This window comes from Martes martes (genome assembly GCF_963455335.1).
Source record: "Martes martes genome assembly, chromosome: 3".
Classification (NCBI taxonomy): Eukaryota; Metazoa; Chordata; class Mammalia; order Carnivora; family Mustelidae; genus Martes; species Martes martes.
This window is the reverse complement of record NC_137890.1, coordinates 59,650,039-59,665,174: the sequence shown is the minus strand read 5'-3', so window position 1 is coordinate 59,665,174 and position 15,136 is coordinate 59,650,039. Positions and strand designations below refer to the sequence as shown.

General features: G+C 43.5%; 1 long non-coding RNA gene across 1 annotated transcript; it reads left to right on the top strand.

Moving 5' to 3' along the window:
* The first annotated feature begins 10,034 nt into the window (after positions 1–10,034).
* Positions 10,035–14,044, top strand: LOC308340428. Its single transcript, XR_013966596.1, has 3 exons — positions 10,035–10,464; positions 13,348–13,635; positions 13,726–14,044. It is a non-coding gene; the product is annotated as an uncharacterized lncRNA (long non-coding RNA).
* The last annotated feature ends 1,092 nt before the right edge of the window (positions 14,045–15,136 follow it).

Sequence of the window (15,136 nt, the reverse complement as noted above, 5' to 3'; positions counted from 1 at the left end):
TATTTGACCTACATTTTTATAGTTGTTATTTACCCATTTTTTTAAGCTAATAGCTATCTCCTTCCCTTAATAAGAACAAAACTTCATTATACACTCATATCTCTTCATCTCTATTCCCCAAAGCCTCCTGATGTTATTACCTATAATTTAATGCCAGCTTATTGTGGATATGTGTCCTCTTTAGTCATAGTTATTCTTTTAAGTCAAACAAATTCTACCCATGTACTTGATCATCTTTACTTCACATATCTCTTGCAATATCTAGTACCAGGTTTTTCTCTCCCCTATTTAGGCCCTTTGTCTAAAACAGTTTCCAGTGTAATCTTTGTGTGATAAGTTTTCTGAAGACTTCACTGCCTGAGAATTTTTTTATGATGTCCTTGCTTTTAAATGGCAGATTGGACATAAGGATAGAGGATGGTTCTAATTTCTTTTCCTGCAATATTTTGAAAATACCACTCTACTATATTATTGAATCAGTTGGTCCTGTTGAAAAATCTGATGTCAGTCTGACTTCTGTGTTCTTTTCATGATCCTCTCTCTCTCTCTCTGCAGTTTTTTAAGATTCTCCTTGCTTCTTTGAAATTCTTTTTTTTTTTTAAGATTTATTTATTTATTTGACAGAGATCACAAGTAGGCAGAGAGGCAGGCAGAGAGAGAGGAGGAAGCAGGATCCTTGCTGAGCAGAGAGCCCGATGTGGGGCTTGATCCCAGGACCCTGAGATCATGACCTGAGCCAAAGGCAGAGGCTTAACCCATTGAGCCACCCAGGCACCCGCTTCTTTGAAATTCTTAATTTTAATGTAAAATGTCCTGATGTGGATTTTTTCCTTATCTCTCTTTTATAACCCTTTCAATCTTTCACATTTTTATAATTACAAAAAATTATCTTAGTTTTCCTTCAAACATTTCTTTCTCTTTATTTTCCCTCTTTTTAGAACTCTTTTTACCCACATGGTAGTACTTCTATCTTCCAAATAACCTTGATTTTTTCTTTATATTTTATACTTCTTTGTTCTTACCTTCTTACTTCTGAGAGGTTTCTTCTACCTGGTCTCCCAACTTGCTAACTTGTTCTGCATCTCTATCCATTCTGTTATTTATCTATCTGATGTGTTCATTTCAACTTTTATATTTTTCATACCTAAGATTTCTTATTGGTTTGTTTTCTTGTTCCTTTTTTAATAGCCATATATTTTAAAATCTCTTTTGCATGTTTTTTAGGCCAATACTGGCCATTAGGTCAATTATTGATTCATCTATTTTTGTATATATACTTGGTTCTGTAATCTAATAGGTTATTTTTCATTTCAAATACTTGTGCTTGTCAAATATCTCCCATTACTTTGACATGTGAATTCATTTTCCCCTGGAGGTATGTACTCTGTCTGGTAATGCATATAAGGGAACACCTGTCCTAATTAGTTCATTCTCAGTCAGCCCCAGTTAGCCCAGAGGGTGGGGATGGATTAAGCCCAGGGTAGGGAAAGTAGCCAGGGCACAAGAAAACCAGGTCACTTGCTCTCCACCTCACAAGACAATGAAGTCAGGGTTTCACTCTTTGTCTTCCAGAGAGATTCAACATTAGGAGAAGACCCTCTTGGACAGTAATTCACCAGCCTTAAGGGGTATGCAGGGGAAGGAGAAGTGACAATCCAAGGTTAGTTAATCCTCACTTTAAGCACAACTATTGAATCTAAAGTTGTGACTCTGACCTGAAGCCCTCGTTTGGTATCACTGGGAGGTACATCCTTGACAGATTATCTGTCATTGGTCACTATTTGTACTGACATTCTCCTTCAGTGGGTACTAGGAAATATCCTTTATCCAGAAATATCTCTTTTTCAAGAATTTCTCAATTCTATATCCCATCTCTTTGCATTTCTTCCCTTATGATTCTTTCCCTTCCCACACTTCTTCAGATATTTATTAAGATGTACTGTGTGTCAGGCACTGTGCTAGGTTCTGATTGTGACAGGTGTGAGAACCAACTGTTCCTAAAACATTAAAAGGGGAAACAGAAGTGTGGCCTACTAAGGGGTCATTAAAGACAAATTTGACCTTTTTTCCCTGATCACAGAGCAAGGAGAGAGTGCTGCCTTCCTCTGAGATGGAGCCCAGAAATGATAATGGAAAGAGGCTCTAAGCCTGTGGTTCTAAGCGTGGTTGCTCCAACCACCTGGGCAGATTTTCTAAATCCCAATGTCCAGACACACACTCTCAATTAAATCATAAACTGGGGGGGTAGAACCCAGGCATCAATAACTTTTCTAAACTTCTCTAGGTAAATCCAATGTACACCCAAGTATAAGAACCATGTTAGTCCCTTCTAGACTTAGAATCAGGGGTTCTGGGTAAATACCATTATGGTTGAATTGAGTCCCCCAAAATTCATATGTTGAAGTTTTAACCCCTAGCGCCTCAGAAAGTGACTTTATTTGGAGGCAGAATCTTTACAAATATCTTCAAGTTAAAACAAGGTTCTTCAGGTGGACCCTAATCCAATATGACTAGTGCCCTTATAAAAAAGAGGAAATTGGGAACAGATCTGCACACACACTGAATTTCATGTGACCATGAGAACAGCCATCTACAATCCAAAGAGAAAGGTCCGAAACAGATCCTACCTTTACAGCGCTTAGAGGGACCAACCCTACCAACACCTTGTTTCAGACTCCTAGCCTCCAGAACTGTGAGATAGTAAGTTCCTATTGTTTAAGCCACCAGTTTGCAGCCTGGGACTGCAACCCTAACAAACTAAACAAATCCTGGTGTAGCCATGTTTCAACCATGGGCACATCATTTCTCTTAGAGTGCTTCAGTTACTGGGTCAGAAAAACAGAGGATAAACCCTCCCTCAAAGTGTTGCTGAATTTAAACAGGATAATGTAAGTGAAAGCACCCAGTCCAGAGATTGAAACATAGTGGGTGCTTAGTAAATGTTGAATCTAAGTCTTTGCCACTTGAACAAAATAGCTTTTTCAGCTTTAGTCAAATGTGGTTGTCAGTTCGAGGGCCTGAGGAGGCACATTAGGACGGACAGGAAACCCTCTGGGTCTACAGAAAACTAAATCAACAGCTGCGCTCTCTTTAATTAGCCCCTTTCCACCCTGTGCATTAGCCTACGGCGCCCCAAAGCTTTTCAATCAGCCCTATCTTGGAAGGAACCCTTGTTCCTGAGGTCGGCCTCTAGGGGGCGTGCTGTCTCCGGAACCTGGGACTGAACTGGTACGCATGCAGAGGGACCGCAGAGAGCGAGTTAGGAAGCTGCTGGGAGGGCCAGTCTCCTACAGTCCTTCCTCTCTGTGACCGCTTCCTGCAGCAAGTGGGGAGAGGAAGACTCACATTGTGAGCGCTTCCCTGAGCGCGCCCTGACACCCAGGTGCTACATCACTTAATCTGGACAATCTTGTTCTTAATCACAAATGAGTAAATTAAGGCTTAGGGTCACAAAGCTGGGGAAATTAGCACCCAGGTCTACCTTATTCCAAAAGCAGCAAAACACCTTTGGGTCCAGCCCTCCACAGACAAGCCTCATGACTTGCAAACCTAGTCATATGTCCAGCAGAAGACCCAGGGGCATGAGAGTCAACACAGCCTTTATTAATACTTTCCTTTTTGTCCCTGGAACCTGCTGCTGCCCTGACAGCCACAGACATTATCACTCTAGGCATCCACTGGTGATTTTTTCACTGCATGATGTATTCTGAGAGGGAAGGTGCTAAGGGTTAATTCCTTCTCATTCTTCTCTCCCCTTCTCTATCTCTCAGGATGGTGATTTTCACAGCCACTCCAAAGGAGTATTTAGGACTGTTTAGGAGCAAGTGTTTTAATTATTTACTGCTTCTCCATTGAGGGAGTCAGGACACATTAAAAAAAAAAAAAACAGTAGTGACTACATGTAATTAATAACTCATTAATTAGTAACTCATGTCTATACTGCTAGGCAACAGCAGAGTTTTTTCCACCAAGACACAGTCTTCTGTTCCAGAAAAACTAACCAATGTTAATTCTATCATTTTATGTCACAGAATTTGTACTCTGAGGCTGTCCAGATAATATTCTCCAACTCCTTCCTGCAGGCATCCATATTCACATACCCAGCTACCCACACATCCACCCACCCATCCATCCATCCATCCACCCCCTGTCCATCCACCCATCTACCCACCTACCCAAACAACCAACCATCCATCTACCCACCCACCTGTCCATCCAGCCACCTACCCACCCATCCATCCACCCACCTACCCACCCACCCATGCATCCATCCATCCACCCATCCATCCATCCTGCTGACAGTTCAGAGTCTACAATGCAAAGACATGGACAGGTGTACCTGGCCAGGGCTTTGCCCACAAGACATTTGTGACTCATGGGAGAAAAGGCACCAAGAACATACTGAAAAAACTCTCTTTAATGAAGGCCATGCTCATCCAAAAGATGTGAGTTCTTTTTTGTTCGGGTTTTGTAGCAATTCTTTTTAAGAGGATTAGAGAGATTAGAGAAACAGCTTCGAGGCAGGTATTCCTGTCCTCTCTGTTGCTCTAACCAATGCTGAGCCTGTGGACCAGGCCATTGGCTTGTGTATTTGTGAAATGAGGAACATGGGCTCCTTTTCCAGCTCTGCCCAGTCTCTCCTGGGTGTCATCAACTGCAACAGCCTTGAAACGCCTCTAATATCTCAGCTGCCATAATGCTGTCCTTGTGCAAAATGACCTTGATTGAGACCCCTGGAAAAGAGACCTCAGGGCCGAGACAGCCTCCCTGCCCCCACCCCTTGCACATTTGTTCTCTAGGTCAGTAGACAGAGGGAGGCCATCCCGGGGCCCTTTGTTCTTCTAACATCTCTGTTCAAACATGCCATCACAAATATCTAAGTAAATATTACCAGGTGTCATGGAGAGTAAAGACACTTGAAAGGTGCTTGTCAATGAAAGTCATAATAAAAGAGCAGAAAGTATACAGAACAATTCCCGTGCCTTGGGTCAAGCGGACAAAATCCGATCTTCAGGCCTTGGCACCCTTTCCTTCTCCCCATTTCTGGCTGAGGACCCTTTCCCCAGCCTTGGTGCCCATCAGAGCTGCAGAGCAGGGAGAGTACAGTGTTCAGAGAGAAGCAGGACAAGAGGCAAGGGTGGCTCTGACCATCACAGGTCTCCAGGCCCTGTGTCCTTGTCTGCCATATGAGGATGGCAGTATCAGTGCACAGGATGCCTACCGGTCACATGAAATGGTGGGGGTAAGTGATGGCCCATGGCAGGTGGTAATTATGTTTTGTAAAGAGTGTTACCTTCCCCGGGCACCTGTCCTGCCTCCTAATACCATCTGCCCTCTTGGGTCGCTGGAGTTTAACATAGGATGGGGGCAGGGTGCACACTCAGTCTGTGGCACTTGTCTGAAACCCTCCCTGGCCTCCATTGCACATCAGACACAGACTGTGCCTGTCTTCTGTCCCCAGCTTCTGGCAAAGTCTGGCACAAAACTCTCTTAAAGTTCATCCCATCAGACAAAAAACCCTACCTTCATCTACCAGCCTCTCTATTACTCCTTGCTCCTTAATGACTTGAGTATTGGGTTCACTATCTTCATTTTCAGCAGCCACGTCTGTCACTATTTGGGGAATGATCCCTCTTACACTTGGGCCTCTCCGTTTCCTGACTTCCTCAGCTCAAATGATCTTCAGCTTGCCCAGTCTGGAGGTCTGACATTTGACCTTGTCATCTCCTCTAAACCTGTTTGAAGCCCCTCACTTCCTGTCCACCTCATCTCAGTTTAGCTCCTGCCTCTAATGTCCTCATCCCAACAATTCAGTGGCCCTGTCCTTGTTTTCATCATCTGTCATACCTGTTTTTCACTTCCTACTCGGCCCAGCTTAGATTAAAGTGGCCATCATTACAAGTGTTTCCTCATAAATATCGCTAACTCCTTGGCTCTGTCTTCAGCCTTGAGGAGACCTAACTCTCCCCTGGACTCCATCCCTGCACCCAAGCAGTGAGAGAAGAACATGAGCTGGGGTGACTTCGCACTCTAACCAATGGCCACGAACCTCAAAGGTCCCTACACACTGCCCATAAATCCTCTGTGCACCCTACCTCCCCTCCTGCTGAAAAGGTAGTCCTGGGCCCATAGTGCAGGCATCACCAGGGAGTTCATCACAAACGCAGATGCTCAGACACCACTCAGATTTACTGAACCGGGATCTGCATCTTAACAAAGTCATCAGGTGACTCATCCCATATTCAAGGTTCTGAAGCCCTGCCCTAAGTGCTTGCTTTCTGGATTGCCAGAAATTCATTGGTCATCTTCCCATCTTCAACCTTCTCCCATCTGCGTCACAGCCCATTCTCCCTCCTGCTAGGGCTGCGAGCAGGGTCCAAGCAAGTGGGGGCGGTCGCCTTTCCTCAGCCTTTGGATCTTATCTCTCTCTCCCCTGCATCCCTGAATCACGAATTTCTCTGTGGCTCCAGGACCTGTCCTAGTTCCATTTTAAAAGACTGTCCCCTGATCCTGACATCCTTGTGTGGACTGTCCTCATCTTGACTCCCCAGGGAGCTCCTGGGCCTTCTCTCCTCAGATTCTCAGGGCTCACTTCCTCTCTTTTCTGCCAGCCTTTGCTCAGATGCCACTTCAGCAGAGAGGCCTTCTCTGACCACCCTTTATAAAATAACACACACACACACACACACACACACACACACACACACACACACCCCTTTTATCTTTAATTACCTTTGTAACACTTTCTACCATCTGGTGTGTCTATTTCTTTTTTTTTTTTAAGATTATTTATTTATGTATTTGAGAGAGAAAGGGAGAGAGCATGTTGGGGGTGAGGGGCAGAGAAAGAGGAAGAAACAGACTCCTCGCTGAGCAGGGAGCCCGATGTGGGGCTCAATCCCAGGACCCCAAGATCAGGGCCTGAACCAAAGGCAGACACTCAGCCAATTGAGCCACCAGGTGCCCCTGGCATGTCTATTTCTTTGGTGTCTGTCTCCCCACACTGGAATGTCATCTCCAGGGAGCAGGGTCTTTTCCTATTTTGTCTGTGGCCGTGTCCCCAGGGCCTGACAGTCACTCCTGTTATGCAGATGAGGAGGGGCTGGTGTGGAATGCCACAAGCCAGGGAGAGACATGAGGCTACCAAGGAAGCCCTCAGAAGGGCAAGACCTCAGAGACCTGCACTTTGATAAGAGGCAGTGGCTCAAATAACAGTGTCCTTTTCTCCTTTCATCACTTTCTTAGGGTTCATTAATTGCAGGGATACTAAAATGCTCTTGTTATCTCAAGTGAAGGAGAGGAAGACAGTTGTCATAAGAGTAAGAAGAATCTCACTGATTCCCATGGGGGGAGATCAGAGGGACCTCAGAGACCCTGAAATGTCTCCTGATGGCCTCCAGGGATGCTCCCCTCCACATATTCTTGGTGTGGGGCCTCCCACCCCGAATAGGCCTGATCTGTGTGTAACTGACAGGATTGCAGAAACAATGGTGTGTGGCTTCTGAAGCTAGGTCAGAAAAGACACTGTGGCTTCCCCCTTGCTCCCTTCTGGGTCACTAACTCTGGGGGAAGCCAGTGGCCATCTCTGAGATCCAGGTAGGGATGAACCGAGGCCTCCCGCCCACAGCCAGCAAGACTTGCCAACCAGAAGGTCAAGCCCTCTTCCAAATGGCTCCTCCAGTCCTCATCAAGTCTCTCTCTTCTCAGCCATGCCTTTGTCTGTTCCTTTGTTTTCTGTGGCCAAATGCTCTGTTGCCTATGCCATTTTCCCACTTCTCTCTGCAGAGAACTTTTCATTTTTTAAGGATTTATTTGTTTTACAGAAAGAGCACGAGAGAGCACACGGAGGGGAGGGCAGAGAGAGTCTTAAGCAGACTCCACGTCGAGGATGGAGCCCGAGATCATGACCTGAGCTGAAACCAGGAGTGGGACACTCAAGAGACTGCGCCACCCAGGTGCCCCGCGGCTTGCTTTTTAATATTCAAATGGTAAAAACTGGTTGCCAGCTGTTGGTCTGCACAGGAAGTTGGCCAACCTTTTCTATAAAGGGCCAGGCAGTTACCACCAGAGGCTTTGCAGGCCCTGTGCTTACTGTTGCAACTAGTGAACTCAACTCTGCCTCTGTAGTGCAGAAGCATCCGTGAGCAATGCCTGCGTGAACGGGCAGGGCCATGTTCTAACAAATATTGTATTTACGAAATCCAACAGTGGGCTAGATTTGGCTGGAGGGCTGTGGTTTGCCAACCTCTGCCCTACAAGGCCTCACAGCCCAATATTCTGCCCTATCAGACCTCCAGAACCCAGTACCACCTGGTAGCTCTGGTGAGCTAAGGCTGAGGCTGGGATCCACTCCTGGCAAATCAGGGTTTTTGGTTTTTTGTTTTGTTTTTTTTTTTTAAAGATTTTATTTTCTTATTTGAGAGAAAGAGCACCAGTGGGTGGGAGGTGCAAAGGGAGAGGGAGAAGGACACTCCCTGCTGAGCAGGGAGCCCAACTCCGGGCTCTGTCCCAGGACACTGAGATCATGACCTGAGCCAAAAGAAGGCAGATTCTTCACCGACTGAGCCACCCAGGTGCCCTCTGGCTAATCAGTTTTATCTAAACAGGCAGCCGTGGGACTACATGGACTAAGGAAGGGGCAGGAGCAGGTTTTGCAAGAAAACAATGTGACTAGTCAGGAGATAACACACATCTTTAGCACAATCACATTCAGTTCATTTGTGTTAATTGACCTTCTACATTGAACGGAGCATTTTGGTAGAATCTGGGAATATAAAGATGACTGATACATGCTTCCCAATAATAATAATAATAATAATTTTTTTTTATTTGACAGATAGAGATCACAAGTAGGCAGAGAGGCAGGCAGAGAGAGAGGAAGAGAGAGGAGGAAGCAAGCTCCCCGCTGGGCAGAGAGCCTGATGTGGGGCTTGATTCCAGGACCCTGGGATCATGACCTGAGCTGAAGGCAGAGGCTTTAACTCACCGAGCCACCCAGGCGCCCCCCCCAATAATAATTATTATGTATCTTATGCTTAAATGTGCCAGGCTTGCCACTAAATACTTTGTACAAATCATCTCATTTGACTCTCAGAGCAACACTATGAGGAAGCTCAAGTTTCAGAGAGGTTAAGTAACTTGTCTAAAGTCACACAGTAACAGGAGGCCAAGCTGCCTACTCTAAAGCCAGGATTCTTAACCTTTATGACCTCTGCCATTCAGCACTGCCTCCCAGGTTCCTTGAGAATTTCTGCCCTCCAAAAAGCCCATAATCTCTTTAGAATTTATTTTTTTATATGTAAATTATCTCTCTTTTTTTTTGGTAAATGAGCTCCGAATCCCATTTCTAAAAGTCTTTTTGCCCTTCATAAGACTAATTATGTACTCATGACCTTGATTGATATAATAAAGTGACTCTACAATTAAAAGAGTTGGAGGGAGCTCTGTGAGCTGGACAGAGCCTCCACCTGGCCAACTTCCTGGCGTTTGGGATTTGTGGGCCACTTATAGACTGGCAGCCGCTGGGGTCTGCAGCTGCCCTGGCTTATCACAGAGGCACATTTAGGATCACTGTTGAGGAGGTCAGGGATTCAGACCCGGTTAGTTTCTCTCCATCTCCAAACTCTCCGAAATTGCAACGTGAGAAACATTTTAATGGTCCATTTGCATTATTATTCAGCAAATTAGAAAGCAAACTGTAGTGAATTAAATACATAATTTCTCTGAAGAGGCTCCTTATTCCTTTAATCATAAAATACTTTAATTTTTTTTAAGTTAGAAAAATAATTTTTAAAGGAGCCAGTTAGACACATTAGAATCTAAATCCGGGAGATTACTGTGTTTCTATTCAAGTTCAAATCCCCATTAATAATATCTGCCGAAACACAACACACACACACACACACACACACACACACTATCCGCAAACACCACTGTTTTGTGTTAACACTATTTGTATTCTATAATTCTGGAGTTACAAGTCAATCATAAATCATTATTTAATATTATTTTTTTCTTAGGTTTGACAATGGAATCATTCTGTTTCAAAACAGAGTCCTTGTCTTGTAGAGATTGTGAAAGATTAAAATGCCTGGCCATAGGACTTCGCAATTCCTCTCATCAAGGGAAGGAGCCCCTTTCCTACCCTTTTGACCTAGGCTGACCCTGTGATTTGTTTAGGCCAGGAGGATGAACTGGAAGTGAGGTTGCATGGGTTCTGAAGCCCAGACAGTAAGGAGTCTGGTAGTTTCCACTTTTACCCTCTTCTTACATGGTTGCCATCACCATGTAAGAAGCAGCATTAGACTACTGAAGGGAGAGACATGACATGGAGAGAGAGCCCCAGCTGACAGCCAGCACGGAGACCCCAGACACGTGAGTGAGGCAATCCTAGACTGGCCCAACCCCTCAAGCCACTGGATGCCTGCTTGAACCACCACAGTGGAGACCATTGCGAATCATCAGGTAAGCCCACCCTAACTGCAGAAGTGTGAGCAAATAAACGGCTGTTGCTGTAAGCCACTATGTTTTGGGGTAGTTTGCAGATAACGGGTACAGAGATACATGCTGAAATATTTAGGGATGAAATTATATATTGTCTTGCACTTGCTTAAAACAATCTGTTGGTAGGAGAGAGATGGTGGAAGTGTAGATGAACTAAGATTAGCTGTAAGTTAATCATTGTTGATGATAGATGATACACATGTTGGGGGATTCATTATTCTCCATCTCCCTTTCTAATTTTAAAATTTTGGAGCAGAGTTGAAATTTTCCCTAATAAAATTTTGGGAAAAAGTCAGTATTACAATATTGCAAACCAAGTGGATAAACTGTGTTTCTAGTATGGTAGAACTCAATCTTCAATGCTGAATATTGGAAGACTTTATGAATGGTCCTGTAAAAGAAAAGAATCAAGCCAGAGAAATATGGTGCAGAAAAAGGACAAAAGATGTAGGGTATTGTTTCTCAAGCCACTCGAGACCGAATGAATGCTGAAAACATGCATGGGACCCATTTCAAAGTTAAATGCTGGGAAAGAGGTTGAATCCTTTCAATCACCTACGTGTCAGACCCTATGCCAAATACAGGAGAACCAAGACAAACAACAACACCCCACCATGACCCCCACCGTCACCCCCCAGTTCACTGACCAGTCTCCTCTGTCTTGGGACAGCTGTAATCTCCTTAGCGTGGGGGTGGGAACCTCAGATGCCTAAAGAGCCCAGTCAGGTACATCCATGAGTGAGATGAGCACAAGGTGGGGACTGTGGCAAAGTGGACAGCACGTTTTCTAGTGAGGAACAGCTGGATGACGATCCAGAGAAGCATCCAGAAAGGTCACTGCAGGAGAAGGAACTTGTTCCCCCACTAGCACCTCTCCCCTTACATTACAATAGACTCACACTACAGTACACTTTTTATCTGGGCACCGGGAATCCCAAAATAAAGACTGCATTTTCAGCCTCCTTAGTTGCTGGGTGTGGCCATGGATTAAGACTGAGACAGTGGATTACAAAAATAATATGTGCAACTCCCAATTTTTGTTGATCTTTGTGAAGAACCAACCTTTGGTTTAATTTTCTTTTCTCTATTACATTTATCTCTACTCTAATCTTTATTATTTCCTCCTTTCGCTATCTTTGAGTTTAATTTGTTGCTTTTCTAGTTCCTGCAGTTGTGAAGTTAGGTTGTTGATTTGAAATCTTTCTTGGTTTTCAAGTAAGCATTTATAGCCATAAATTTCCCCCTTATCACTGCTTGCCCTGCACCCCACACTTTTTGGTATGTTGTGTTTTAGTTTTCATCCATGTCTAAGTATTTTCTGATTCTTGTGATTTCTTTTTTGATTTATTGGGTGTTTAAAATGTGTTGTTTAATTTTGGCAAATTTGTCAATTTCCCAATTTTTGATTTTTATATATATATATGTGTGTGTGTATACACACACACACACACACACACACACACACACACACACAAATTTCCAATTATTGATACTTACTGTGTGGCTTAAAATATGGCATGCCTGTGGGGACCTATTGAGCTATTCAGATATGAGTGAAAATCTGGAAGTACTAGGGAGTTGCCCATGTTTGGGGCATCTGGGCAATTCTGAGGTCCATTCTCCCCACCAATTCAGAGTCCCCAACAGGATTAATTCCCAGGTACTCAGAGCAGCAACTGGCTTAAAAGTACAAGCCTTGGATTCATTCTCCCTCCTTCCTACTTTTACCCAGACACTACTCCCGTTCCTTGGGGTCATTTCCTAAACAAACTACTAATAAGTTCAGTTTCAAGGACCAACCAGGCTACTAGAAAGCACTCAGGTATTTTAAACTGAAGGAATGTATTCAGAGAAATAGTTACATGTGCGATATAAGAAGTGAGAAGCCCACGGAGGGGCAGAGAGACCAGTCAGAAGACACCGACTTCTAAGCAGGAGGGACTAAGAACAGAGGTGATGCCAGTAGAGCCTGGAAGATGGAAGAATCACAGTGGGCCTGCCTAGCGCGGGAGCTGGAACCAGAGAGGAGATGCTCAGCTGCTGGAGTGCTGTCCTCCACTCTCTGGTTGGCAGAATCCAGCCCGAAGCCAGGTGAGGTGGGCGCCTAGGAAATGCAACCTTTAGGGATCAGATTGCTGTTGGCAGGGCATAGCGCCGGGCAAGAAGGGATTCAGGACAAACCGGTCTGGACTGGCATAAAGGAACAGGAAAGAGAATAGAAAGCAAAAGAGACTGAAATTGAAGGGCCAGAGAAGTCTAATGGCTCAGAGTGCCTAAGTAACTTACCCAGAATTACTTAGCAGTCAGTGGCAGATAGGATGAGAACCTAGACATGTACTTCTTCCACTTGGGTGAACTCAAGAACATACTAATGAGGGGCACCTGGGTGGCTCATTGGGTTAAAGTCTCTGCCTTCAGCTCAGGTCATGATCCCAGGGTCCTGGGATCGAGCCCTGCATCCGGCTCTCTGCTTAGCAGGAGGCCTGCTTCCTCCTCCTGTCTCTCTGCCTGCCTCTCTGCCTACTTGTGATCTCTGTCTGTCAAATAAATAAATAAAATCTTAAAAAAAAAACATACTACTGAATATTAATGTTCATAAACTAAACATAGAATTGATTTTATATTAATGAGAAAGTCTTGACCTTGGGCACTGTCCCATAAGAGGATACAGTGGACACATCAAGCTACAGTATCTAGGGCCTCTCCTTCCAGGAATACACAGGGTAGGAAATCAGTATAATTTAAAAGAAACTGGGAAGGTTGTTAATACGCTCTAGAGTGTTTTGCTATCTATTCTTTTCTGCCTACTAGTCTACATTTGACAGGTTTTTTTTTCTCCAAAAGGCTTTGACTCCTATATATGCAAGTCCTACAGGGGAAAGACAGTACTTTGAAGTTGTTATCCAAGTTATCTAACACAACTGTTAGTACATGGAAACCCCCATGGAATGGAATAAATATTACTGAGTGAACAAATTTGTAAGAGTTCCAGTTTACATCTTGGTGACTATGTCATATAATTATGATCCAATGGAGGAAGGCTTATGAGAGTTCAAGAGGCTCCAGAGGACTGAGAAACAGTCCGAGGAAGAAGTAGGATATACCATCAATTAGTAAAAAGGTAAAGACAAGGTAAGCTGGACGGTTAGTATTTAAATTTACTCTACAAAGTTTTCCCGAGCAACAACAGCAACGTTTTCTATTGCAATATTACTTTTGTAGATTCGCAGATAATCCAGGAAAAAGGAGAAGGAATTCACAGGTGAATTCTCAAGCATGAGGAAACTCCCTGCAGCACAGAAGGGAGCAAGAAAAGATGACAGGAGCCCCTAACAAACCAAAATCAGGAGCAATGCGTATCTCAGTTCTAACTTCTACCAATGAGAAAAAAATCTTCAATGATTAGTGGATATAATCTGGACAGATTGCAAAGGAGCACAGGATTTGGAGGCAGGGGCTTCAGGGATTTGGGGTAGAGGACTTGTTCTCCTGATTATGAAGTTAAAATAAAGATGACCACGACAATGATAATGCTGATGACGACAACGACACTTATTGGGTTGTGTGGATTCAAATCCCCATCCTAGTTTTCTCATCATTAGTTTCCAGTTTAGATATCAGAAACTCACTTTCCTTTGAAAGTGTCCCTTTTCAAGGACTACGCTTTGCTGAAATTTGTCTTGGAGAAGGAAGGAAGGAAGGGAGGGAGGGAGGGAGGGAAAGAGAAAGGAAAGGAAAGGAGAAGAGAAGAGAAAAAAGAAAAGAAAAGAAAAGAGATACACCAGTGAAGTATACACTTAAATGACCAATTGTAGAGAAAATAATTGTTCTGGATATTTGGGAGGAAAGAAATTACCTCAGACTACAACTGCTAATGAATGCCTTATGGAAACATGGAACTTGAAATGCCTCTTAAAGATTGATAAGATGTTTGCAAATCCAAGTTGGACCAACTTTAATGAGTACAATTGACCCTGGAGCCACATGGTTTTCAACTGTGCAGGTCCACTTATATGCAGATTTATTTTTTATAAAAACAGTACAATACTGTAAATGTATTTTCTCTTCCTTATAACTTTCTTAGGAATATTTTCTTTTCTTTAGCTTAGTTTATTGTAAGAATAGAGTATATAATACATATACAAACAAAATATGTGTTAATTGATGGTCTGTGTTGTCAGTAATGCTTCCCATCAATGATAAGCTATTAGTAGTTAAGTGTTTGGGGAACCGAAAATTATATGTGGATTTTCGCCTGAGCTAGGCGGGTCGGCGCCCCTAAGCCCTACATTGTTCAAGGGTCAACTATAATTGTAATATCTGGATTAACTAATTGATGAATTGTTCTCTGGGTCCAAAACTAACTTAAAGTTATTAATAATATTAGTAATATATAAGTACTGAAGATACTCTATAAATCTTAAGGTCAGTCTCTGAATGCAAAAGGAATTTCCTTATTTGTATTCTTTCCTAAATATTTTTTGAATAAAAAAAATTTCTTTTAAAAGCACCTGGGTGGCTCAGTTGGTTAAGCATCTGACTCTTTTTTTTATTATTATTAACATATAATGTATTATTTGCCCCAGGGGTACAGGTCTGTGAATCATCAGGCTTACTCATTTCACAGCACTCA